The following is a 25,000-nucleotide window of genomic DNA, read 5'->3' as shown; positions in this document are numbered from 1 at the left end:
CCAAGAAATGTAATTGATAAATCTTTTAAAGTTGCTACTACAACTAAAAATATGTTGGTTCTCCCTTACCATGAAAACTTGGTTGATATGCCTTCTCTTCTTAAGACTTTTAATATTAAAGTTGTATTCAAAAATCTTGATACAGTAAAGAAACTTTTGATAAAGAATTCCCCCCAAAATGCTGATGGATGTGTTTATAAGATTCCTTGTAAAATTTGCGATAAAGTTTATTACGGTCAAACTGGTAAAAATCTCGAACTAAGATTAAAACAACATAAATATAGCATTAGAACTGGACAAGATTCCAATGCTCTATTTATTCATGTAAGAGATTTTAACCATCCAATTGATTTTCTAGTTCGGCCGGCGGCCTGCTGTCTCGCGTCAGGTGTTGTGGGATCTGATAGTGAGGTGTGGGCTACCCCTTTATATACTCTCCTTTGATGCTTTACTTTCATTGTTCCTTGATAATGTGAGTAGTCACGAAAGCGCTTGGAATTTCTCTATTCTTTCACAGTGATTGTTTTGCATATATATATATATATATATATATATATATATATATATATATATATATATATATATATATATATATATATATATATATATATATAATATAGATCAGTGTTTGTGTATATTTCGCCTGCTCTTGCGAATTCCTTGCATATATATATATATATATATATATATATATATATATATATATACATATATATATATATATATATATATATATATATATATATATATATATATATATATATATATATATATATATATATATATCAATAAGAACACTGCGACTAGCCAAGGACTCGAACCCATGCTGCTTTGGCCCGCCTCATGGTGAGTGAAAACACATGACGCTGTAACCCAAAGGACCATGCAATCCTACAAAAATGATGCAAACAGCCAAGCTAGGTGTTTTACCGTCATCCGAGGGCATACGGTGGTGTGGGTGCCTCTGAGCTAATTTCATTCTACTCCCTGTTTGGTGTACTAGCCCAACGAGCAATAATTTATATTATTATAACCAAGAACGAGTGGTACTGATCAATAACAACACTGCGACTAGCCAAGGACTCGAACCCATGTTGCTTTTTTGTATTTTCGCTCACCATGAGGAGGGCCAAAGCAGCATGGGTTCGAGTCCTTGGTTAATCGCAGTATTGTTACCATAATATAAAATACTACTCGCTGGGCTAGTACACCAAACAAGGAGTAGAATGAAATTAGCTCAGAGGCGTCCACACCACCGTATGTCCTTGGATGACAGAATTCTTCCTCCGTAAGCCATGCGTTTACCTGGAGTTTACCTGGAGAGGGTTTTGGGGGTCAACGCCCCCCGCGGCTCGGTCTGAGACCAGGCCTCATGTTGGATCAGGGTCTGATCAACCAGGCTGTTACTGCTGACCGCATGCAAACTGACGTACGAACCACAGCCCGGTTGGTCAGGTACTGACTTTAGGTGCCTGTCTAGTGCCTTCTTGAAGACAGCCAAGGGTCTATTGGTAATCCCCCTTATATATATGCTGGGAGGCAGTTGAACAGTCTTGGGCCTCGGAAACTTATTGTGTTGTCTCTCAGTGTACTCATGGCACCCCTGCTTTTCATTGGGGAAATGTTGTATCTCCTGCCGAGTCTTTTGCTGTCATAGGGAGTGATTTTCGTGTGCAAGTTTGGTACTAATCCCTTTAGGATTTTCAAAGTGTATATTATTAGGTATATCTCTCGCCTGCGCTCCAGAGAATACAGATCAAGGGCTTTCAACCGTTTTCAGTAATTTAGGTGCCTTACTGTGTCGTAAGAGGCGACTAATATGCCGGGAGCAAGGGGCTAGTAACCCCTTCTCTTGTATACATTACTGAAGTTAAAAAGAGAAACTTTTGTTTTTCTTTTCGTGACACCCTGCTTCGATGGGATACGGCCTGTCCACATCTAGTGCAAATTGTGGGGACACAAACACTAGAAACGAAGAAGCAGTGTCAGAAAGCTGACACAACTCCGACGAAAAAGCAGTCAGGAGCTGACAACTCCCACAAACAAGATAGTGTGTACAGCTGGGTGAGCACATCAGTTGTGTTCGCAAGACTCAAAATCAAAGAAATGTCTTCAGGGACCTAAATAAATATTTATTCAAGCCACTACTCGCCAGGCCAGTCATCAAGTGTAGAGCAACAGTGTAGAGCTCACACCTGATCACTCATATAAAGAAACTCCATAACCTCCAGAGCTTAACTTATATACTGTCATTTTAATGTGTGCATGTTAGAAGTGATCAAGGTCCCACGACCGAAACCTTTTTTAATAAATGTCCTTGTGTTTCCTCATGTGTCTTCTTAAACCATAATGAGACTAGTTCCAGAGCTGAGAGGAATGTACATTGAGGAACGACATCTCTGGAGGACCAGAGGGTCACGGAGATATGATTATGACAAAAAACAATTCTCAAGCTACTCTAGCAGATGGCTAATGGATTGTATTTATGGACTGTGTATGCCAAGAGAGTTAGTAAGCAAGACACAGTGTCTGCCGGGTATATAACCTTAATTTCGACGTTCGTCCAGGACCGGAGTTTATGCAGTATGCGAAGTACACTGACACGCCGCCTTACAAGGCAAACGAGCAACCTGAGGCCATACTCGGGAGTGGTCAAAACTGAGACAGCAAGTGTAGTCAGGAGCGTCAGGTCAAACAAGATGCAGAGGTACGGGGATGGGGGAGATGTTGAAGGATTGCTAGGGTCAGGCTCGTATAAATCATTTTTATTCTATAAACCTTGTACATAAATGGTATACAATACCGACAAGATGAAGATACAGACACATGTGCAACACTAGGTATCTTAATTTGTAGAAGTTTCGCCATCCAATGGCTTTATCGATACAAGGATATAATGTGAAGACTGTAGAACTATATCCAAAAGGTGAGGTAATCAGTCCCTCAGCCTTGGAGTTGGTGAAGAGCAGCGTAGTATTGAAGAATCTGAAACAGGCATGAAGTTTGGCGCTCATATACTGACGTCAGATGAGGGGACGTGCAGCAGACGAAGGCATGGTCACTGGTATGTGGGATTCCCCAGTGGAAGTAGGTCATACCCAAGGGATGGGCCAGGAGTAAGCAAGAAGGTTGTGGAGATGTCCTCTGTACCAAGAGTCCACAACCTTCTTGCTTACTCCTGGCCCATTCCTTGGGTATGACCTACTTCCACTGGGGAATACCATCTACCAGTGATAATGCCTTTGTATGCTGCACTTTTCCCTCATCTGACGCGAGCATTATATATATATATATATATATATATATATATATATATATATATATATATATATATATATATATAAATATATATATATATATATATATATATATATATATATATATATATATATATATATATATATATATATATATATATATATATATGCAATAAGATCACAGTAAACAGGTGATTTCAAAATATGCAAAACAACCACTCTGAAAGAATAGAGAAATTCCAAGCGCTTTCGTGACTACTCACATTATCAAGGAACTATGAAAGTGAAGCATCCAAGGAAGCTATATAAGGGCCGCCAATAAAAAGTAGGGGCGCCATTGGTACACTAAGAGAAAACACCATAAGTGTCCGGGGCCCAAAACTGTTCAACAGCCTCCCATCAAGCATTAGGGGAATTGCCAATAACCCCCTGGCTGCCTTCAAGAGAGAGCTGGACAGATACCTAAAGTCAGTGCCGGATCAGCCGGGCTGTGGCTCGTACGTCGGACTGCGTGCGGCCAGCAGTAACAGCCTAGTTGATCAGGCCCTGATCCATCGGGAGGCCTGGTCATGGACCGGGCCGCGGGGGCGTTGATCCCCGGAATAACCTATCCAAGTTGGCTCGCCGCGCGTCACGTGTTTAACCGTTGTGGGGTCTGATAGTGAGGTGCTGGCCGGACCCCTTACCTGGAGGTTACCTGGAGGTTATTCCGGGGATCAACGCCCCCGCGGCCCGGTCCATGACCAGGCCTCCCGATGGATCAGGGCCTGATCAACTAGGCTGTTACTGCTGGCCGCACGCAGTCCGACGTACGAGCCACAGCCCGGCTGATCCGGCACTGACTTTAGGTATCTGTCCAGCTCTCTCTTGAAGGCAGCCAGGGGGTTATTGGCAATTCCCCTAATGCTTGATGGGAGGCTGTTGAACAGTTTTGGGCCCCGGACACTTATGGTGTTTTCTCTTAGTGTACCAATGGTGCCCCTACTTTTTATTGGCGGCCCTTATATAGCTTCCTTGGATGCTTCACTTTCATAGTTCCTTGATAATGTGAGTAGTCACGAAAGCGCTTGGAATTTCTCTATTCTTTCAGAGTGGTTGTTTTGCATATATATATATATATATATATATATATATATATATATATATATATATATATATATATATATATATATATATATATATATATATATATATATAAAGTGCCAATCTTCCTGCCTGTGCTACAGATTATTAAATATTACGGTGCTCTTCACTAACTCCAAGGCTGAGGTGTCAGCATAGTTGCTGATCCTGTATATGTTATGTCATCTGTGTATCATAGTACCATCCACATGTTTTACATACACGACCCCTTGCTAGGCCCAGTGACTAGTTTGTGTGACGTCATGTGAGGCTGGGTGAGCGCTTCCCTCCTGGGATCTTTCTCAGTTGGTCGCATAGGCCCATAGAAGACACAGGCAAGGCTGGGCTGTTTCTCTCCCACTACCCCTTTTATACTCTGCAATATATAGTGTTACCATTCAACCAGTGTGTTTAACTACAACCATCTAATCTCCAACGAACCCCGACGACAGAGGGACTGATTACCTCCTCTTTTGTATATAGTTCTACAGACCTCACATTATGTCTTTGTATTGTATTGATAAAGCCATTGGACAGCGAAACATCTACAAATAAAGATACCTAGATGTTGCACATATATCTAATTCTACAAACACTGTACAAGAGGACCTGCCAGTGTGTACATACTCTTGTTTTGTTCCACAGTATGAGTTCGATAATATTACTTTACAATAATTTGTACATATTTTTTTCTGCACAACTGTTGCAAGTGGACTAATGAGTTGACCTAAAAGACGTTTATGTTATCACAATGTCTTCTACAATCTTTATAATTGCGTCCTAAATCTACGACCGGGAGTGTCTGTGTACTATTTCTCATTTTTGTTTTACAATTTCTAATACCTGTTTGCTAGTTATTGTCTGAAATGATATTACTTTGTATTATATGACCTCAGTTGATTTCAAATTAAAACTTATCGTATTAATGACAATGATTTAGCTGGGAATATTTTCGCAACTTCTTGGTCAGCGGTTTGTAAATGTTTTCAATGATGGCACTCGACACTAATATTATTATTTTACTTAAATGGGAAGACCGATGTTCATTGCAATTTGTTGGTAATAATACTGTTATACTTTGTAAGTATATTCTCTAGCTGCTGTGCAAGGAATTTTCCATGTAATGGCTCTGAATAACGACACTGGCGGTAAACTTTAACACTACTGACTTGAGATTTTTTTCTTTATCACAGACAATACACTGTCTCTCCTAACGACTTGTTGGCAACTAACTCTTCATTAAGATAGTCACTGTATCACAGTAATTTCACAAGAATGTCCGAGAGTATTTGATAATGAGCGTACAGAGTGGTGCCTTCAACGATGAGAACTTAAACCCCAGATGAGTCACAGATGTTACACACAACACACATTTACACATTTAATAACTTAGTGTTGATGCACCCCCCCCCCCCAACTCAACAGACACTCCCGCGTCTTCAAACTCTTTTATAATCATCTTATCACTCTCTTATCTTCCTCCTCCTTCATTCTTTACACTGGGTTCTCTCTTCTGTAAGAAAATACAATATTCGATGTTCATATTACATTAGAGTTTACCCTTCCCAGTTCCCGTATCAAAACAATGCGTTCTTGGTTCCATTACTTTACAAAATCCGACCACTTAGACGACGTAAACGATTCACTATACTCTTTAAATTAATTCTTTACCCATAACTATTAAAGATATTACCAGCTGCGACGAATATAATTTGACTGCTAGTAATTAAAACCTTAATTACCGAAATAATGAGATGAGTGTGTACATTACTAGTGTTATTGTAGGTGAGTGCCGGGGGAGGCGATGCTCTCTGGTCAGCTTCATGGAAGAGTGAGCGAAGTCTTGTGAAACAAGAGCCACGCATGAATGAAGACTTCTGAAACGAGGTTCACGTATCTTCAGCGTTAAAATACCACATGAAGAAGCTTCTGCTCACATTCTTGGACTCCCATGAATATTCCGGGGGCTCTTGCGAATATTTGGGAATATTACAGTGCATTTGCCAGCCGGAGTGGCTTTACGTTGACCAAAAATGCAGAAAAAAGAAAAGTGGAGGTACTTACTAAGGGAAGACTGGGAAACAGTGACGGTCTAGTGACGGTGGTGGTGGTAATGTGGTGGATGTGATGAAAATGATGGTGGTGGCGACGTGTTGAAAATGATATGGTGGTGGTGATCTAAATGTAAGAAATAAGGTGATGAGATGATGTGATGATGTACGGTGATGAATGAGGTGGTGACTTATTATGGTGCTTATGGTGTGGATTCATGGTCCTCCACTAACCTCGACCCAGTCTCAGACCAGGCCTCCTGGTTGATGAACTGATCAGTCAGGCTGTTAAGTGTATTTGGCACGGCTGATCGAGAAAAAATTTCCAGGAATTTGTTAAATTTCCCTTGAAGACATATAAGGATCTGTTTAGCAAGTGGCCCTAGTATTTCAAGGCAGGGTGTTGAAAAGGCTGAGGGTTTTGTAGCAGCAAGGACACACGTGTGTAGAGTCTCCGTTTTTATAGCCCATTAGCGTCATATATTCGTGTGAAACAGCTATGGAAAAAGTGACAATATCGTGAAATATAGCTTGGTTGTTTGCGTAACAATCTGCAGGGATCGGTAGTATATTTTCTGTGGGGAAGAAAATGCTAAACCAAAAGAGAGAGCGCCAATATTTCGACTCTGCGACATTACTCCAAAAACAGCGCTGTCACACTCCACATAGTTCTTGAAAATAGTAAAATTATAAATTCCTGTAAAAAAGCACAAAAGTTACAGTGAACCCACTTAATTTCACACAAGAGATTGATAAACAAATTACAGGGTATATATACATCTCTAATAGTGTATGTATACAGTACACATAGTGTATATATACAGTACAAATAATGTATATGTACATATCTAATATGTATATATTAGATATGTATATATACATTGTCCCAAATATAGTTATTTTAACAAGATCTAAAGTCATAAAGTAGAAACAATCTAAAGAGAGTCAAGCAGACAGTTAGATTGTCTCTACTAGATCGAATCTCACAAAACATTATATATGTATATATATATATATATATATATATATATATATATATATATATATATATATATATATATATATATATATATATATATATATATATATATATATATATATATATATATGTTTTGTGAGATTCGATCTACTGGAGACACCTTAACTTTCTGCAGCAGCAGCAAAAACATTCCTGGAGGTAGGCAGACACTTCGGGGGTAATGCCACACACAAATAATTAAGAGACTCATAAACTCCCCTTAAGGAAGCAAATTGTGGAACCGATCTGAATAGAAGGTACCCTTGACTTTATATTCACAAACAATGAGGATGTGATATTAAACCTTACGGTGTCGAATACAGCAAACTCGAACCAAAACTTAACTGATGTTCAGCTCTGCATGCACACTGGTTTTGAACAGCAAAACACAAGCAGTAACAAGGGTGTATTCAACTAATACAAATTGAGATCAAATAAATCATGACCTTACTGAAATATGCTGAGAAGATTGTATATATAATACGAATTTAAAATGAAGATAAATGTTAGAGAGAGAAGCTCCCTCTACGGTTCAAGAAGACGGGGGCCACAACAGATTCACTATCACAACGACAGGAAATGACAATTCAGATAATTAGAACCTTCAGAACAGAGATGCCAAACCAAAAAAAAATACTGCTGCGTACTAACAACCCTCTTTTAAAGCAGACAAAAACGCAGAACTGGAGAAAGTACCTTCAGTGCCCTTATAAATTCAGTCAAGCAACTAAATTATTAAGAATGCCTCTGTCTCTTGAACTGTACTTCTTGGAACTTTGGAGAGAAAAATACTCCATTTATACCTGTAAATGTCTGGAGGGATTGTTCCCACATTACTCCCTAAGAGTGCAAGAGACAAGGTTACAATGGCTACACTAGTGGAAACTAGACAAGTGTAAAAGGACTAAAAATTTTCAACATCTTTCATATTTTTAAAGGACTTACCCACAGACCTCCCTAACCGTCCTGGAGAAGGAACTGGATAAGTTCCTCAAGTCAGTTCCTAATCAGCCTGAATGTAATACCTAGGGTAGACTGCATACGGCTATAGCCTGGCTGCTCAGGTCATCAACCAGGAGGCTTGGTCTTGGACGACCCTCAGGGCGGTGACTCATGCATCATCTTCAGGTAAACTTATATGATCACTGAGCCGCATCTCAGTATACTTTTTTTTACACCTCTGCTTGTCAATCAAGGCTATCTTACACCGTCTGCCGAGCCTCCTAAAAGCCATTGTAAGGAGCTACTTCAGAGCCAGATTTGAAACCAGACCCTCCACTACTTTTCCAAGGAATTAGAGTTACTCTATCCTATCCTTCCTCGTATCAAACCTGGTTACCTTCCATTCTCTAAGCGTTGCGGCAGTAAGACAAGTTTTAACAGACTGTCAAACGTATGCAAGAGAAATTCTGACTGTTGCTTCCAATAATCACCATCATAGAAAATGCAAGTCAGAATTCACTCAGTCACTGACAGTAAAAAACAGACTGCAGTTAAATACAGCGCGGAGAACTCGAGACATTCTTTACAACAAGGCGTGTTCATACACACTTCACAGTCTAACGTACAAAGGTCCTATTCATTTACATTCCGCGGTGTAACATAAAACATGGCGCTCACATATACACATTCAACGGCGAAACATATAAAAGATACATCTCCTGTCAGCAGCAAAGTATATAAACAAACAATGAAGTTAGCATGGGCACCACTGTCATGATGACGGCTTTGAGGGGACTTTAGCCAGAGTTCACCACAGGCATGCTGGTGGGTGATTCATCTGTAAAAACCTGCATTTGTGGTCACAGTGGTGGCCCATGCTAACTTCCCTTTAGTGTAGGAATATACCTAGATAGATTAATAATCTTATTAGAGTCAGATGGCCGAGTGGTTAACGCACTGGCCTGGAGTTTTAGAAATTTCTTCCCATGGGTTCAAACCCCACCCGTTCCGTGGTTTACTTGCATGTAATAGTTTTAGGAATTTCTTCCATGGGTTCAAACACCACCCGTTCCGTGGTTTACTTACCTGTAATAATAATCTTTTTAGTGCATCGCAGCAGTAGCCTACAGTCACAACATATTACATACTATAAAATTACAATTTTCATAGTGGATCGTCGCCTGACAGAATGGACAGTTTATTTCTTGGATTAGTGTGTTGATTTTGTAGTTAAAAAGAAAACTTGAAACAGACGACATATAACAATGAAAAGAATCACTGATAAATTAGGCAACACAGTTGTTGTCTGACGAAATGTAAAGTGGAATGAACTGAAGCATTCATACCTTGTACCTTGAAGAAGTCAACCGGACATTTTACTTACGTGATCTTGTAATGCAATATTGTAATGTCCTGTTTAGTAGTAAACAAGAGTCCTCAGCTCGCGCCAATGAGCTATCATGGTTCATTGCTGAAGACATTATCAATGATGTGACTTGTCAGTGTTATTCGAATTCATACTAATCCTTAGGGTTATCAAAACTCTGACGTGGAATGCTGAATTAATCAAAACAATGAGTTGACTTGGTCATCTCTGTTAATATTCAAAGTTAACAATTAGTAACAGACTTTGCATTGAAAAGCTGAAAAAAAAATGTGTATAGTGATAGCGTTCATCTTCCTTTAAGAGCACATTCTTTTATCCCCAGTGTGCTCACTTTAGATATGATTAATAGACAGTGAAGAGGAAACTACACATCGTGTCAATTGCGTAACTGTTCAGCTTACATATTGTTCTTATGAACTACAACAGACAGCAACTGTTAGTAAGAATGACAAGAAATACACGCTCCAGCCATCTGAGAAACAACTGTTTTAACGAACAAATATGGATACATCAACAACAAGTGAACACCTCTGGGAAAGGATTCTCCCGAAGCAGCGTTGTAAAACGATAACTCTCCCTAACGTCCTCTGAAAGTTCAGACTGGAAAAGTTCAATGTGAAGATATAGAAGTATTGAGGGAATAAAAAGATTATCTTCAGAGGTGAGCGTAGAGTGCTTGGAACTTTTTTGTTACTTTGAAAAGAAGGATAGATACGCGGGAGATTATTTCTCATCTTGACGGTCATTGATCTCTGGCGCTGGCAATACTGATGTTATAATGAAAAAACTAAGACTGCCATTTTCCTGCACGTTGATGGTGCACTCAAGTTGTTGACTTAAAAGAAGCCTCACCTTTAACACCAATCTCTTCCTCCTTAATTCCTCCCTCCTTTTTTCTCATTCTCTTGTCACCCTGCGAATCTAACCATCTGTCCCTATTTGCATCGCCCTCATTCTACTCCGTTACCCTTTCCGCTGGCTTTCTCGCTGACCTTTTCGATGGCCTTTTCGATGGCCTTTCCAGTAGCCTGGCTCTCCTATGTCTATGATGCCTCCATAGCCCTTTTAATATAGCTCTAAGCTTCCTTATATTTCGTGCTGCACCCTACAAGGTGAGTGCTTTGATGCCAGTAAACTTCTCTTGATCCGAGAAATTGAAGTTATCCTCCCCTTACTCATAATAAAACCGATCACCCAGCCCTTCCAGTCTCCAGGCTCGGTATGTCTCTTGCAGGTTGCTCCTGCTTATGAATATAATAATATAATTCTCGTGAGGAAGGCAAGGCAAGGCAAGGCAAGGCAAGACGATGGGAGATCATTCTTCCTGTTGCTTGGCATCCTCAGTAAATATATTTATCTCATCTGGTAGGATCGTCGTCCTGTTTCCTGCCTCCTCTTTCATTACTTTGATCATTTTCTTAGTTTTTTCTTCTATTATTTCTGAATCCTTTCTTCCATGTCTACAAACAACTCATCCCGTTGTGTGGGTGCGTACGTATATGCTTGCGTTTGTGGTTGCAGGGGTCGATTCATAGCTCCTGGCCCCGCCTCTTCGTTGATCGGTACTAGGTCCACTCTCTCCCTTCTCCATGAGCTTTATCGAACTTCTTCTTAAAGCTATGTATGGATCCTGCCTCTGCCACATCACTCTCCAGATTCTACCACTTCCTGACAACTCTATGGCTGAAGAAGTATTTCCTAACAATCCTGTGACTCGTCTGAGTTTTCAACTTCCAGCTGTCAATTCCTCTCAGTATTTCATATGTCGTTATCATATACAGAGATCGTTTACGGCTCACATTGAGCCAGTAAAGCACATAAATTACTAGGAACGCCTTCAAGCCTTGAACATATACTCACTGGAGCGGAGGAGAGAGAGATACATGATAATATACACCTGGAAAGTACTCGAGGGCCTGGTTCCAAATCTGCACACTTCCATAACAACATACTGGAGTGAGAGATATGGGAGAAAGTGTAAAATAAACCCAGTGAGGAGCAGGGGTACGGTGGGGACAATAAGGGAACACTGTATCAACATCCGGGGTCCCAGACTATTCAACATCTTACCAGAAGATATCAGAAACACGGCTGGAACAAGTGTAGAAGCCTTCAAGAGGAAACTGAACAAGTATCTTTACCCGGTGTCAGATCAACCAGGCTATGATGAATATGTGGGGCAGCGGGCCTCCAGCAGCAACAGCCTGGTTGACCAGGCAAGAACCAGACAAGCCTGGCGCATGACGGGCTCCGAGAGCAGTTAAACTCTCAGAACTCTTCAAAGTTATAAGGTAAGGTATATCATGTCCTAACTATCTCTCCTGTCCTCCAGTGTTGTCAGGTTGAGATCCCTTAACCTCTCCTCCTGTGTGTGTGTGTGTGTACTCACCTAATTGTACTCACCTAATTGTGGTTGCAGGGGTCGAGACTCAGCTCCTGGCCCCGCCTCTTCACTGATCGCTACTGGGTCCTCTCTCTCTCTCTCTGCTTCCTGAGCTTTGTCATACCTCTTCTTAAAACTATGTATGGTTCCTGCCTCCAGTACTTCACTTGCTAGGCTATTCCACTTGCTGACAACTCTATGACTGAAGAAATACTTCCTAACGTCCCTGTGACTCGTCTGAGTCTTCAGCTTCCAGTTGTGACCCCTTGTCCCTGTGTCCCCTCTCTGGAACATCCTATCTCTGTCCACCTTGTCTATTCCCCGCAGTATCTTGTATGTCGTTATCATGTCTCTCCTGACCCTTCTGTCCTCCAGTGTCGTCAGTCCGATTTCCCTTAACCTTTCCTCGTACGACATTCCCTTGAGCTCTGGGACTAGCCTTGTTGCAAACCTTTGTACTTTCTCTAACTTCTTGACGTGCTTGACCAGGTGTGGGTTCCAGACTGGTGCTGCATACTCCAGTATGGGCCTAACATACACAGTGTACAGTGTGTGTGTGTGTGTGTGTGTGTGTGTGTGTGTGTGTGTGTGTGTAACACGATAATGATACTAGTTCAATAAATAACAGGGAGTGTATCTTAGAGCCATGAAGAACACACTGTCCCTCACACAACCACTCTCACTGCTCTCATCTTCCCCTTGCTCTCTCTCTCTCTCTCTCTCTCTCTCTCTCTCTCTCTCTTCTATCCACCTCACCCTTCTCCTTCCTTCCTCCTATCCCTCTCATATCCCCATACCCACTCTCATAAACCTGCAAGGAAAGACATGTTTCTATGGCTTACAATAAAGCAACAGAACCTGTGCCATTGGCTCTCACAAATTAAAAATAAAAGTGAACCAGGTAGTTCATTAGTGCTTTGTCAGACATGGCCAGTGTTTAGTGACACTGGCTATGTCTCACTAGCAGTGTTTAGTGACACTGGCTATGTCTCACTAGTAGTGTTTAGTGACACTGGCTATGTCTGACTAGCAGTGTTTAGTGACACTGGCTATGTCTCACTAGTAGTGTTTAGTGACACTGGCCATGTCTGACTAGCAGTGTTTAGTGACACTGGCTATGTCTGACTAGCAGTGTTTAGTGACACTGGCCATGTCTGACTAGCAGTGTTTAGTGACACTGGCTATGTCTCACTAGTAGTGTTTAGTGACACTGGCCATGTCTGACTAGCAGTGTTTAGTGACACTGGCTATGTCTGACTAACAGTGTTTAGTAACACTGGCCATGTCTGACTAGCAGTGTTTAGTGACACTGGCTATGTCTGACTAACAGTGTTTAGTGACACTGGCTATGTCTCACTAGTAGTGTTTAGTGACACTGGATGTCTGACTAGCAGTGTTTAGTGACACTGGCTATGTCTCACTAGTAGTGTTTAGTGACACTGGCTATGTCTGACTAGCAGTGTTTAGTGACACTGACCATGTCTGACTAGCAGTGTTTAGTGACACTGGCTATGTCTCACTAGCAGTGTTTAGTGACACTGGCTATGTCTCACTAGTAGTGTTTAGTGAAATTGGCTATGTCTCACTAGCGGTGTTTAGTGACACTGGCTATGTCTCACTAGTAGTGTTTAGTGACACTGGCTATGTCTCACTAGTAGTGTTTAGTGACACTGGCTATGTCTCACTAGTAGTGTTTAGTGACACTGGCTATGTCTCACTAGCAGTGCTCAGTGATACTGGCTATGTCTCACTAGCAGTGTTTAGTGACACTGGCTATGTCTCACTAGTAGTGTTTAGTGACACTGGCTATGTCTCACTACCAGTGCTCAGTGATACTGGCTATGTCTAACTAGCAGTGCTCAGTGATACTGGCTATGTCTGACTAGCAGTGTTTAGTGACACTGGCTATGTCTCACTAGCAGTGTTCAGTGACACTGGCTATGTCTCACTAGCAGTGTTCAGTGACACTGGCTATGTCTGACTAGCAGTGTTCAGTGACACTGGCTATGTCTGACTAGCAGTGTTCAGTGACACCAGCTATGTCTGACTAGCAGTGTTCAGTGACACCAGCTATGTCTCACTAGCAGTGTTCAGTGACACTGGCTATGTCTGACTAGCAGTGTTCAGTGACACCAGCTATGTCTGACTAGCAGTGTTCAGTGACACCAGCTATGTCTGACTAGCAGTGTTCAGTGACACCAGCTATGTCTGCCTAGCAGTGTTCAGTGACACCAGCTATGTCTCACTAGCAGTGTTTAGTGACACCAGCTATGTCTGACTAGCAGTGTTCAGTGACACCAGCTATGTCTGACTAGCAGTGTTCAGTGACACCAGCTATGTCTCACTAGCAGTGTTCAGTGACACCAGCTATGTCTCACTAGCAGTGTTTAGTGACACCAGCTATGTCTCACTAGCAGTGTTCAGTGACACCAGCTATGTCTGACTAGCAGTGTTCAGTGACACCAGCTATGTCTCACTAGCAGTGTTTAGTGACACTGGCTATGTCTCACTAGCAGTGTTCAGTGACACTGGCTATGTCTCACTAGCAGTGTTTAGTGACACTGGCTATGTCTCACTAGCAGTGTTCAGTGACACTAGCTATGTCTCACTAGCAGTGTTCAGTGACACTAGCTATGTCTCACTAGCAGTGTTCAGTGACACTGGCTATGTCTCACTAGCAGTGTTCAGTGACACTGGTTATGTCTCACTAGCAGTGTTCAGTGACACTGGCTATGTCTCACTAGCAGTGTTCAGTGACACTGGCTATGTCTCACTAGCAGTGTTCAGTGACACTAGCTATGTCTCACTAGCAGTGTTCAGTGACACTGGCTATGTCTCACTAGCAGTGTTCAGTGACACTGGCTATGTCTCACTAGCAGTGTTCAGTGACACTGGCTATGTCTCACTAGCAGTGTTTAGTGACACTGGCTATGTCTCACTAGCAGTGTTCAGTGACACTAGCTATGTCTCACTAGCAGTGTTCAGTGACACTAGCTATGTCTCACTAGCAGTGTTCAGTGACACTGGCTATGTCTCACTAGCAGTGTTCAGTGACACTGGCTATGTCTCACTAGCAGTGTTCAGTGACACTAGCTATGTCTCACTAGCAGTGTTCAGTGACACTGGCTATGTCTCACTAGCAGTGTTCAGTGACACTGGCTATGTCTCACTAGCAGTGTTCAGTGACACTGGCTATGTCTCACTAGCAGTGTTCAGTGACACTGGCTATGTCTCACTAGCAGTGTTCAGTGACACTAGCTATGTCTCACTAGCAGTGTTCAGTGACACTGGCTATGTCTCACTAGCAGTGTTCAGTGACACTGGCTATGTCTCACTAGCAGTGTTAAGTGACACTGGCTATGTCTCACTAGCAGTGTTCAGTGACACTGGCTATGTCTCACTAGCAGTGTTCAGTGACACTGGCTATGTCTCACTAGCAGTGTTCAGTGACACTGGCTATGTCTCACTAGCAGTGTTCAGTGACACTGGCTATGTCTCACTAGCAGTGCTCATTGACACTGGCTATGTCTCACTAGCAGTGTTCAGTGACACTGGCTATGTCTCACTAGCAGTGTTCAGTGACACTGGCTATGTCTCACTAGCAGTGCTCAGTGACACTGGCTATGTCTCACTAGCAGTGTTCAGTGACACCAGCTATGTCTCACTAGCAGTGTTCAGTGACACCAGCTATGTCTCACTAGCAGTGTTCAGTGACACCAGCTATGTCTCACTAGCAGTGTTCAGTGACACTGGCTATGTCTCACTAGCAGTGCTCAGTGATACTGGCTATGTCTGACTAGCAGTGTTTAGTGACACTGGCTATGTCTCACTAGCAGTGTTCAGTGACACTGGCTATGTCTCACTAGCAGTGTTCAGTGACACTGGCTATGTCTCACTAGCAGTGTTCAGTGACACCAGCTATGTCTCACTAGCAGTGTTCAGTGACACTGGCTATGTCTCACTAGCAGTGTTCAGTGACACCAGCTATGTCTCACTAGCAGTGTTCAGTGACACTGGCTATGTCTTACTAGCAGTGTTCAGTGACACCAGCTATGTCTCACTAGCAGTGTTCAGTGACACTGGCTATGTCTCACAACCAGTGCTCAATGACACTGGCTATGTCTCACTAGCAGTGTTCAGTGACACTGGCTATGTCTCACTAGCAGTGTTCAGTGACACTGGCTATGTCTGACTAGCAAAGCAGTCTTCAGTGACACCAGCTATGTCTCACTAGCAGTGTTTAGTGACACTGGCTATGTCTCACTAGCAGTGTTCAGTGACACTGGCTATGTCTCACTAGCAGTGTTCAGTGACACTGGCTATGTCTCACTAGCAGTGTTCAGTGACACTAGCTATGTCTCACTAGCAGTGTTCAGTGACACTGGCTATGTCTCACTAGCAGTGTTCAGTGACACTGGCTATGTCTCACTAGCAGTGTTCAGTGACACTGGCTATGTCTCACTAGCAGTGTTCAGTGACACTGGCTATGTCTCACTAGCAGTGTTCAGTGACACTAGCTATGTCTCACTACCAGTGTTCAGTGACACTGGCTATGTCTCACTAGCAGTGTTCAGTGACACTGGCTATGTCTCACTAGCAGTGTTCAGTGACACTGGCTATGTCTCACTAGCAGTGTTCAGTGACACTGGCTATGTCTCACTAGCAGTGTTCAGTGACACTGGCTATGTCTCACTAGCAGTGTTCAGTGACACTGGCTATGTCTCACTAGCAGTGTTCAGTGACACTGGCTATGTCTCACTAGCAGTGCTCAGTGACACTTGTTATGTCTCACTAGCAGTGTTCAGTGACACTGGCTATGTCTCACTAGCAGTGTTCAGTGACACTGGCTATGTCTCACTAGCAGTTCTCAGTGACACTGGCTATGTCTCACTAGCAGTGTTCAGTGACACTAGCTATGTCTCACTAGCAGTGTTCAGTGACACTGGCTATGTCTCACTAGCAGTGTTCAGTGACACTAGCTATGTCTCACTAGCAGTGTTCAGTGACACTAGCTATGTCTCACTAGCAGTGTTCAGTGACACCAGCTATGTCTCACTAGCAGTGTTCAGTGACACTAGCTATGTCTCACTAGCAGTGTTCAGTGACACCAGCTATGTCTCACTAGCAGTGTTCAGCGACACCAGCTATGTCTCACTAGCAGTGTTCAGTGACACTAGCTATGTCTCACTAGCAGTGTTCAGTGACACTAGCTATGTCTCACTAGCAGTGTTCAGTGACACCAGCTATGTCTCACTAGCAGTGTTAAGCGACACCAGCTATGTCTCACTAGCAGTGTTCAGTGACACTGGCTATGTCTCACTAGCAGTGTTCAGTGACACTGGCTATGTCTCACTAGCAGTGTTCAGTAACACTGGCTATGTCTCACTAGCAGTGTTCAGTGACACTGGCTATGTCTCACTAGCAGTGTTCAGTGACACTAGCTATGTCTCACTAGCAGTGTTCAGTGACACTGGCTATGTCTCACTAGCAGTGTTCAGTGACACTGGCTATGTCTCACTAGCAGTGTTAAGTGACACTGGCTATGTCTCACTAGCAGTGTTCAGTGACACTGGCTATGTCTCACTAGCAGTGTTCAGTGACACTGGCTATGTCTCACTAGCAGTGTTCAGTGACACTGGCTATGTCTCACTAGCAGTGTTCAGTGACACTGGCTATGTCTCACTAGCAGTGCTCATTGACACTGGCTATGTCTCACTAGCAGTGTTCAGTGACACTGGCTATGTCTCACTAGCAGTGTTCAGTGACACTGGCTATGTCTCACTAGCAGTGCTCAGTGACACTGGCTATGTCTCACTAGCAGTGTTCAGTGACACCAGCTATGTCTCACTAGCAGTGTTCAGTGACACCAGCTATGTCTCACTAGCAGTGTTCAGTGACACTGGCTATGTCTCACTAGCAGTGCTCAGTGATACTGGCTATGTCTGACTAGCAGTGTTTAGTGACACTGGCTATGTCTCACTAGCAGTGTTCAGTGACACTGGCTATGTCTCACTAGCAGTGTTCAGTGACACTGGCTATGTCTCACTAGCAGTGTTCAGTGACACCAGCTATGTCTCACTAGCAGTGTTCAGTGACACCAGCTATGTCTCACTAGCAGTGTTCAGTGACACTGGCTATGTCTCACAACCAGTGCTCAATGACACTGGCTATGTCTCACTAGCAGTGTTCAGTGACACTGGCTATGTCTCACTAGCAGTGTTCAGTGACACTGGCTATGTCTGACTAGCAAAGCAGTCTTCAGTGACACCAGCTATGTCTCACTAGCAGTGTTCAGTGACACTGGCTATGTCTCACTAGCAGTGTTCAGTGACACTGGCTATGTCTGACTAGCAAAGCAGTCTTCAGTGACACCAGCTATGTCTCACTAGCAGTGTTCAGTGACACTGGCTATGTCTCACTAGCAGTGTTCAGTAACACTGGCTATGTCTGACTAGCAAAGCAGTCTTCAGTGACACCAGCTATGTCTCACTAGCAGTGTTTAGTGACACTGGCTATGTCTCACTAGCAGTGTTCAGTGACACTGGCTATGTCTCACTAGCAGTGTTTAGTGACACTGGCTATGTCTCACTAGCAGTGTTCAGTGACACTGGCTATGTCTCACTAGCAGTGTTCAGTGACACCAGCTATGTCTCACTAGCAGTGTTTAGTGACACTGGCTATGTCTCACTAGCAGTGTTCAGTGACACTGGCTATGTCTCACTAGCAGTGTTCAGTGACACTGGCTATGTCTCACTAGCAGTGTTCAGTGACACTGGCTATGTCTCACTAGCAGTGTTCAGTGACACTGGCTATGTCTCACTAGCAGTGTTCAGTGACACTGGCTATGTCTCACTAGCAGTGTTTAGTGACACTGGCTATGTCTCACTAGCAGTGTTCAGTGACACTGGCTATGTCTCACTAGCAGTGTTCAGTGACACTGGCTATGTCTCACTAGCAGTGTTCAGTGACACTGGCTATGTCTCACTAGCAGTGTTTAGTGACACTGGCTATGTCTCACTAGCAGTGTTCAGTGACACTGGCTATGTCTCACTAGCAGTGTTCAGTGACACCAGCTATGTCTCACTAGCAGTGTTTAGTGACACTGGCTATGTCTCACTAGCAGTGTTCAGTGACACTGGCTATGTCTCACTAGCAGTGTTCAGTGACACTGGCTATGTCTCACTAGCAGTGTTCAGTGACACTGGCTATGTCTCACTAGCAGTGTTCAGCGACACCAGCTATGTCTCACTAGCAGTGTTCAGCGACACTAGCTATGTCTCACTAGCAGTGTTCAGTGACACTAGCTATGTCTCACTACCAGTGTTCAGTGACACCAGCTATGTCTCACTAGCAGTGTTCAGTGACACTAGCTATGTCTCACTAGCAGTGTTCAGTGACACTAGCTATGTCTCACTAGCAGTGTTCAGTGACACTAGCTATGTCTCACTAGCAGTGTTCAGTGACACTAGCTATGTCTCACTAGCAGTGTTCAGTGACACTAGCTATGTCTCACTAGCAGTGTTCAGTGACACTAGCTATGTCTCACTAGCAGTGTTCAGTGACACTAGCTATGTCTCACTAGCAGTGTTCAGCGACACCAGCTATGTCTCACTAGCAGTGTTCAGTGACACCAGCTATGTCTCACTAGCAGTGTTCAGTGACACTAGCTATGTCTCACTAGCAGTGTTCAGTGACACTAGCTATGTCTCACTAGCAGTGTTCAATGACCTGTTTGCCTCTAATTACTAGAACATATTAACTCTAAAATCCACACATTAGTAAAATGGCTTCGCACTATAGTTTATAAACTAGTAGTTAGTCTGTGCGTCTCGTGATTTTCTTAAGTTAGTTTTATTTAAACGAGCATTTTTTTTTTTTTTTGGGTTCGATATAAACTTTCACTAAATTTTTTACGCTTCTTTAAAATCGCTATATTTTCTCTCACTCTAGGTTCAGCTAAACACTTCAGTATTATAAGATAATATTGATCTAGAGCTAAATTTAATAACCAATGGGCATAACAACAGTTCTCGTGTTGTCACAACTGAGGTTATTATACTGCCAACTATGATCAGTATGTCCTTGATAATAAGAATATGACTGTGTACAGTCAATATGCAACTAATGCAACATTTTATTGTTTGTCTCCAGGAGCTTTGTCAAGCTCGACAAAATGTAAAGTAAAAGGACACAAGTGCAACTAATGTGACATTTATTGTGGCAACGTTTCGCTCTCCAGGAGCTTTATCAAGCCATCTACCAACTTTATTACAAGCTCGACAAAGTTCCTGGAGAGCGAAACGTTGCCACAATAAAATGTCGCATTAGTTGGTAATTTCTACCAACGTTAATGCAAGATGTTAGATCTCTCAGTAAACACTGAGATAGTGTCAGTGCTTTCCCGGGGTAATAACATAACTTTTCTTTCGTAATATTAACAGAGAATTAGCCAAAGTCAACATAGCCGGCTACACAGCCACTCATCCCTGTACACCACGGAACAAAGGGAAGGTATCGCAATCTATTACACTAATGAAATACCATGTAGCAACATCATAAACACTAACTCTGCCTATGGTGAAGATATATTTGCTCAGTTTACCAATAATATCTTCAAGACATCAGTTACGAAAGGATATGTAGTCTATTCGAAGCTCCTACGACACTCGTATTAAATTTCAATAATAGTCTTACTAATCTCAACATAAATAACAAATTTAACAAAAATCACCTGATTACTGCAGGTAACTTTAATGTTAACATTGCCTACCCCAATGGTACTCAAGTTACAACCTTCCTACACAGTATGTACTCCTGTGTGTTAATGTCTTTACTTACTAAAGAGCCAGAATAACTAATGCATCTTCTTCCAGACTTGACTAAATTTAGCAAATATATCTACATCACTTAACTGAGGAACAATGATCGACAACACACCGGGTCATTACTCAACTTTTCTTATAATATATATCACTAAAGAGCCATTAAGAACAGATAACGTTCAGACTACACTATGTTAAAGAAGAAAACGGCACAATACCGAAACTGCAACAATAAACAAATAACGAGTGTGACTTTGTAAATGGTCTAAGTCGGGTCGAAACGTAGTCGTAAGCTTCTCTCTCCTATGTGCGGGCTATTTGTGTACAAAATGATATTTCACTAAGAAATTTAATCTCAGCTCTCAGTAATATAAACTAGACACAAGAGTTACACACTCAGCGGCACACACCTCAACATTTACTTTACTCGTGACAAAATACTTGTATTTGCAGCAACTCCGACGCAGTCACAAGTACGAGCACCAGAGCTAAGTAATATAACCATAAGGAGAACATTATTTTTAGATTATTGAGCCCAGCAAAATCTATCCAAAATTTTTAATACAAATATGGCGAAATGGTTGATATCTACAATTTAGCAGAATAATATGAAGATAAATACGACAGAAAATGGACTTACCTGAGGGTAGTAAGTGACTCGCTGCTTCCTCTCTTAAGAACCTGTGAAATACACTCAGGTACTTGTATGTACCTTGCTGACCACAGGTCAGCACCAGGGCAATCATCATTCCCCTATACACTAACCACTGCACGGTACATGTACACACCTACATATGTACGCATTCACAAGTGTACACTGTACCGTGGGTGTTTGTACACATAATGCAGTTATTATCACGTCAAAAATATGACTATAGAAATATCTCCAAAAAAAATCCTGCTACAGAATAACTATATATTTACATACTTTTTAAAGATTTATAAACATATCCCATAAAACTTGTCAAAACACTCGATAGTTCATGTACCAACAACAAAATCACACACAAAAGTACATGAAATGTGATCAAATACACTCAAATTATGCAACAATACAGGAGAAAGGAAGGGGGGGGGAGGAACTCATAACACAAGTCAATAATATAATACGAGACAATTAATAAGAAAGTCAAAAGCAACACAAAGAAACACAGATGAGTAAGTTTACATCACTCTAAGTCACACGCTCATACGCAACACAAGATACCATTTGCGTAAGTGGCAGGAATTACATTCAAACAATACAATAACTTGCGTCAATACAGTGCCACACTGGAACACGTAAAAACACAATGTATGGCGTCAGTATGGCTGCGACACTACAATATCAGACGTAAAGAACACGGTAAAGAGCGATATTACAAAATAAACGTCATACAACACACTCTGGCAGTTAACAGGCAAGTCTGGCCACGGGCCGGGCTGCGAGGGACACACGGATGTGAAACACACACACACACACACACACACACACACACATACAACAGTGATAATATGACTTAAGGACACACACACAACACCCCGCAACAGGTTTATGAATATACTCAACTGCACTCACAACAGGTGTATAAGTATACACACTTACAACACACAAGAATAGGTCTTACAATAAGGTAGTAAGAAATCTATAAGCCAGTAAAGGTAATGTTATAATCACACATGAGAAAACAAGGGTTTGCGGACGCTCTACAGCAACTACAGGTATATAAGAGAAGCATACAAATGTGTGTACTTAAACGTACATGTGTCCTCACACGTGTGTATCTACTCAGATATGTGTATATACACATGTGCGTTCACACACGTATGTGTACACAGGCACAGATGACAGACCTCATGAAGAGAATACAGACTGATACAACATTAGAAACATCAGAGACACAGAAGTGATCCTAAGCCACACTCTCAAGAGAACATGAACGCAGTACTGAGAACCTCGTATACAACACTGATATACTTCAAGGCAGCCTTCACACACGCAGCGTTACATGGTCTGACTCTTAAGTCATAATGTATGTTAGGCCAAAATGAGAATATATGCAACTGTAATATGGTGTACACAGCTGAAAAAAAAAATTGAAAAAGTCTGAAGGCATACCAATGGATACCAGACATGAGACAGAGGAACAACGAAGAAATACTAAAACAATGAAAACGTCTTCGGTGGGAAATAGAAAGCACTGAAGACAGGGGGAATACGGAGTCTATCGACAAATGCCTTAGATAAATGGTAACTCTCTCAAACACACACACACACACACGCCTGGTATCTTCCCTCGCCACGTTTCCAGCATCACACATGATACAAAAGATATAAAATACAGTGAAGGCACATTAGGACGCGGCGTGGCAGCAAAGGGCAGAGATCAGGTGATTACTCTAATTTCCCGCCTGAGTCAGAAACATTGAGAGGATGGTGCCCGGAGGAACGCACCCAGCCAATTACTTCGTGAAGGGCCCGCTAACGAGACCCAATTCTGCCAGAGGAATGTTTTGGGCGACGAAGGAGATACCAGACGCTATTTTAGTGCCAAGAACCCGAAGAACACAAGGGGAACAGACCTCCAGAACTCTCAGGCAACACGAGATGATGAGAACAGACTCCAGGACTCTCAAGCATCACAAGATGATGATGGGAACACATAATGGGAATTTCAGAGGAAGGACTCCTAGGCAAAACAAGGAGATGAAGGTAACACAGACCTCACAAACACAAACAACATACTCGTGAAGGCTGTCCTCTTCCTCAAGCAGGAAGTGTCTCGGAAATTAGAAGAAAAGATGGCGATACCTGGGTCCAGCCCTTGTCAATTCGGGTCACTCACGGTCAACTTGGGTCATCTAGGGTCAACTCGGGTCATCTAGAGGTCAACTCGAGTTAGCCTACGAGGTAATGACCTATGTTAGCAAGTGGATCATCACAGAGGTGGAACAACCTGAGGAAGGAGTTGAACATTACAGAGGTGGAATAACAATCTTAGGAAGGAGTTGAACATCACAGAGGTGGAACACCAATATGAGGTAGGAGTTGAACATTACAGAGGTGGAATAACAATCTTAGGAAGGAGTTGAACATCACAGAGGTGGAAGAACAATATCAAGAGAGTATACAAGAATCATCAAAGTGGTTCAAGAGACCATAGGAAAGAACGTTCGAAACAAAGATTTTTTTCTCTCCATATCAAATATTTTGAAGTGACGAGTGTTAATGTGAAGGACAGAAGCACCTCAACACTAGACAGGAAGGTTGGTACGCTTGTGTGAGCACCTCAACACCAGACAGGAAGGTTGGTACACTTGTATGAACACCTCAACACTAGAGGTGTGAACACCAGAGGGTGCGACAGAGTACGTGATGGTGCTTCCAAATCACAGGCTGCTGATGTGCGGAAGCAGGGAGGTTGCTGTGGGAAAGACGGGTGATGCAGCAGGGATGTTGCAGGGAAACTGCGGTAGTGGCAGGGATTGCGCAAAGGGAAGCTGCGACAGGGATGATACGGCGAAAGAGACGGGGGAGGGGAAGAGGGAGAACCCGGAAGTAAACCAGAAATGAGGGGACGGAGGGAAGAAAAGGACGGAGGAAGAGAGGGTAGGGAAGGAAAAAGTGGAAAGAAGGAAAAGCAGGGTAGAGGACACAAGGATAGGGAAGTCATGCAGAGAGGAAGAGCAAACCACAACACCGTGGCTGCAACAATTCACAATAAACCTAGTTAACAACTAACCATCATGAAGTCCCGACTTGATAATGGTCTAGGACGGACCGAAACGTCATGCACATAAGTGTGTGACTGGGAAGGAAGGGAAGGAAGAATCACTGAGGTCTCTGAAGACCGCGTCGTAGCAGACGAAGGAAGGAGGGGCAGGAGGGAAGGAAAGAGACGTGCAAAGAAAACTAAGGCAGAGATGGTGGGGTGAAGGATGAGGTGAGGGAGGTGGAGATGGGGAAGTAGGGGAAACAGGGGGTGGGGACGTCGTTATAACTATGAAGTACCCAGACTGAGCGGCTCCGTCTTGCTGC

General features: G+C 42.6%; 1 protein-coding gene across 5 annotated transcripts in view; it reads right to left on the bottom strand.

Annotated features, from left to right (window-relative positions):
* The window catches only part of LOC128695394 (SET and MYND domain-containing protein 4-like), a 415,476-nt gene that overhangs the window by 216,241 nt on the left and 174,235 nt on the right, over nucleotides 1-25,000 (bottom strand). The gene's annotated exons all lie outside the window — the stretch shown is intronic.

This window comes from Cherax quadricarinatus, chromosome 14 (assembly GCF_038502225.1).
Source record: "Cherax quadricarinatus isolate ZL_2023a chromosome 14, ASM3850222v1, whole genome shotgun sequence".
NCBI classification, from domain to species: domain Eukaryota; kingdom Metazoa; phylum Arthropoda; class Malacostraca; order Decapoda; family Parastacidae; genus Cherax; species Cherax quadricarinatus.
The sequence above is the reverse complement of the archived record's forward strand: the minus strand, read 5'-3'. Positions and strand labels throughout refer to the sequence as shown.